The following is a 5,098-nucleotide window of genomic DNA, read 5'->3' on the forward strand; positions in this document are numbered from 1 at the left end:
ATAAACAATATTAAATAAAGTTTAAATTAGAATATTTATATTTAAATAATGTTATACCTCTACATTTAAAAACCTCTACATTTAAAAAAAAGTTAATGTTTTTAAAATTCTTTTTGCTGTGATAATTATTTCATTTTACTTATTTGAAAAAAAAACTGTTTTACATATTTAAAAAAATATATCAATAATGTAATAACCTCACTCATTTCATTTATTTATGTATAACCGTATATTTTACCAAAAAAAAAATCGTTTAAAATTATTGTATGCATCGCAACGAGCCCTTGTGATATTTACAATGATCTTATATATTTCAGTTATCTTTATATGCACCTTAATCTTCTAACATATATAAAAATAATTTACTCGAAGCATTATTAAATATGAATATTGTTTACTTTAAAATTGTTTAAACAAATGTATAATGTTAGTGAAGAATTTTAATATATTATTAATGTAATACATTGTTATTCATATATAATACGTAAGTTATGGTGTAAGTGTGAAAACTGTATTTATGTATGTTAAATACAACTTATAACATTAAAATAAAACAATATAAAAATTGAGACTTTTATTTAATCTGCTATTTTATAATTCTTGTTTACATTTGGGAAATAAAGCATATTTCGAAATAATTCATAAAGTATTTAACTAACTTATTATCCAACTATCAGGGGTAAATAAGTTAGTAAAGTGCGATTTGCTAGAGAGAAAATAAAACGCACTCCACTCTGTCTTTACAAATAATATTCGCCTCTTCTAATTCATGCATATCCTCATACATACCCGCCCATTATTTTGACACCTGACCTGACCACATTCAAGTATTTGAAGTACTTCATCATGCCAAGTTTTCTTAGGTATTCCTCTGCGTTTATAATCAACTACATTTACCTCATTATATTCAATTGATCGTACTTCTTTCCTATATTTCAACCACTATTACATGAACCAACTTCAGGACGGTGTGGTAGTAAAATCTTGTGATATAAACATAATGATGTGCTTGTGTGAATCACAGAAATGTAATGATATAAAGACGTTCGACTCCAACTAGTGATAATATTACGGCACCATATGACACATTTTCAAGGAACATATTTGAAAATCACTTTTTCTGGCCCTTACTGTCACTCAGCAGTGCATTTAATTAACGAAGTGTTCCCTGGATCGTAAATTGTATAAAAGCTCAGCGCTCCTGATTTTTGGATTTAGGAGTGGAATATATTTGATGGGATACAGATGACGTTAGAAACTGACTCAAAAGTAAGTACATAACTACCTCATGGGAAAAGGAAATGGAAGAAAAAAGTCATACCGACTCATGAGTCATCCAACATGTTAAGGTAAAAATTTCAAAAATCTCTTAAAATTATAGCCGCCTCCGTGGCGAAATGGTTATTACTCCATATATAGACTCCAATATTTATTTTATATTACCATGGACTGGTCCCTGAAGCGCAGGAGTGATCACCTTGCCTTTATGTAAGTAACGATCAAAGTAACACTGCTTCAATACGAAACAGTGCCCTATGCACCATTGGGTGCGGATAAGGGTAAGAAAAAAATTTAGCACCATTAAGTAAGTTAAAATTAAAAGTGTGTATAATTGTACAATTAAGATAGTAATAACTTTCAATAGAAATGTTAAAAAACATGTTTTTTTTTAATATATAAATATATAGAGTGAAGGGGAAAAAGAGAACAATGGAAATAGCTAGCAAACTCGATTTTCCATTCCCGTTAAAAGTTATTTAAATTGAGCCACATCTATATATATATAGTTCTTTAGTATAGTATAGGGAACAAACATTTATGAATACTTATACATTTGGAACTATTCAGTCATTCACTGTAATTACAATCGAGATTTTATTCGCATCCCCCTTCAAAACTAGTATGAGCGGAAAGCTTCCTAATGGTATGATATAACACGAGCACATATTATATTGTTTCGCTTTCGGCACTAAGTCACACTTTACTACAGAAAGCATCCTGAGCGCTCTAATTTACTTCCTGCGATTACAGTTTACTTTACTTTGGTAAATAACAACATCACTCACCAACATCAAACATCAAAACTAGCTATTTAGACAAAGAAATTGAATTTCCGAACTGAAAACTAAAACAAATCTCAATAAAATTACTTTTGTTTTGAAAACGTGGCATCCAGAGCGAAAATCAATAACTAAAAATATACTAACATTTGCGTACGTCAATTCTACAATAGAGTTGTTGCATGGAGTAGTACGAATGACGTACTATTGCATGCTGTTAAAAATCGTATTTCACAAAAAAAAAAACGATTTTTTTTTCACAAAATACATGTTTAAATATACAAAATAGTTGGTAAATATATAAAATATTTAAAATGATACGTTTTTACCTTTCTAATAAAGTAGATTCTTGTGTTTAGAGAGGGACTTCGTTAAACATTTTTTTTATAAGCAAATCAAATTATAACAAAGTAAATGAAATGAATAAAAAAAATAATCCTCGGTATGGAGTTTAGGTTGGGGTGAGTCTAACACACAGTGAAAATAATTGGCAATAAATAAAAATGTGTATATATATTTATATATATATATATATATATATATATATATATATATATATATATATATATATATATGTATATAAATATATATATATATATATATATATATATATATATATATATATATATATATATATATATATATATATATATATATATATATATATATATATATATATATATATATATATATATATATATATATATATATATATATATATATATATATATACATATATATATATATAATATATATATATAAATATATATATATATATATACATATATATATATATATATATATATATATATATATATATATATATATATTATATATATATATATATATATATATATATATATATATATATAAATCGTACAAATATACTCTAAAACAACCCTACGGTCTTAGTGCGGTAATAATAAAATAATTCATAGTTTCCAATCACTCGTGTAAAAGCAATACGCTTGTGTTCAGTATTTTATTCACGTATACTTGAACATAAAAATTAATTTTTATTATGACATCTGAACATACATAAAGAAGAAAATAGACAACTGTGTATTTACAGGGCTCATGACCTGTCATAGGCTGGTAAAAGTACTCCTTTGGGAGAAACCCAGATTTGTAAATAAGAATTTGGGCGTAACAAAAATATATTTATATATTTATATTACATCTTACACATTATTACAAATTACAATATTTATAATTCTTAATTTACAATCTACTTAATGTGATCTGTAAATGTCTCTAATATTCATCTACGTTGAGATGTCAATAAAAAAACTCCTTAGTTGACAAATTCAGATTTGTTGACAATAAAAAATCATACAACTAATGATTAAAAAAGGAAATGTAATAATAATCAAGTATCTGACACAAAAACAATAATTAAAGCTTCAGTTATTGATTCGGCAATCACTTTGTGGTAAAATCTATCCTTTTTAATTAAAGTTTTGCTTAGTAAATACCACTAATTTTTTTTTAAATCTATTGTGACACGTTTTTCTATGCAATCCGCATATTTTCTAACACCGCATGCGTCACAACAGATTTTAAGACATTAGTCGTATGTACCAAGAAAGAATTAAGTTAAAAATAATAAAAGTTGTCTAAATTTCATTATTAACATTTTTCCCATGGAAGCTCTGAAATATATTTCAGTGACTCTTATTCATCTAAATAATAATTGCATATTTCATTTGCTTATCATATTTCTTTTTAAACCCGCCTATAGAATACCGCGACAAACCTGTAATGAATAAAGTTCTAGGAATATTTTTAATGCACGGTGTACCTGAAATAAAGTTTTAATTAAAATTTTACTGAAAACACCCAGCGTGGCACTTTTTATACAGACTACAAAATTCTCTTTCCCTGCAAAATAAATTATTTAGGGAAATTCTACTCAGTGTTTGAAAGAGGTATTAAAGAATACCATTTTCAGTCTTGACCTTAAAAACAATGACAAAAAACTTGAAATAATATCATGTTAAACAGTAAAAAATAAATACTTTAATAAAAAAAGCAAGCAATTTCAAAGATGAAGTTATTTTGATTCTAAAATTTTACCCAGGTTTACATTCACTGGCCATTTATTTCATATAAAGAATATTACATAAATCAATCCTAAATAAATAAGTTGAAACACTAAACAGAAATTATTGCAAGAATATTTTGTAATTTTTTATAAGATGTATTTTTGTTTTTATTTCTTACATAAAGGAATTCAATTATTTATTCAGCTGTTGAAATAATTGCAGGATATTTATGAGGAGGTGCATGAATATTGAAGAAACTTAGAATGTTTACAAATACAGAGTGTTGTGGCATTTTATCATCTCTGCCTACTGCAGAAAGTGGTGTGATGGTTAGTTAGTTAGTAAATGAGTCATATTATGTACCATCCTATAAATAAAGCTTTTTTCATTAAATTCCCCTAAAGCGATTTTAAACCACATTTAAAAAGTTTTAAAGTGTTTAAACATACAAAGAAACAACATATTTGTTTAAGACCACTTTTGAGTTTATTAATGTAAACAATACTGTTTTTGAGAACTTTAGATCTTCTCATGTCATGATTTAAAAAAGGATCAGTTTTTGAGAACTTCAGATCTTCCAATGTCATGATTTAAAAAAGGATCAGTTTTTGAGAACTTCAGATGTTCTCAGGAAAATACAAACTATTTTTATCTTTTAGTTTTTATCAAATAAATATTATTTCTAGAAGCTTTTGAGATTCATCATTAATATATTTTATGTTTTATTCTTATTAATGTTATATATTGCTTAGATGTAAACACTACTAGTTCCGAGAATCAACTGATGAGAATACGTAAATGTACTTACATATTACATACATACATATGAGAATATCTGTAGTTATTGAAACTAGTTGTATTTTAATTGAATTATCATATAAATCTACAAAGTTAATGCTTAGTCAATAAATAATTTAGCTTTAAAGTAGATTACCACACTTAACGCCGAATTAATGTTTTTATCAGATTAATTTAATTTAATTAAAGTTCAAA

The sequence above is a fragment of the Brachycentrus maculatus genome, unplaced genomic scaffold (assembly GCF_059751285.1).
Source record: "Brachycentrus maculatus isolate JH-2025_06_01 unplaced genomic scaffold, ASM5975128v1 h1tg000233l, whole genome shotgun sequence".
Taxonomy (NCBI): Eukaryota; Metazoa; Arthropoda; class Insecta; order Trichoptera; family Brachycentridae; genus Brachycentrus; species Brachycentrus maculatus.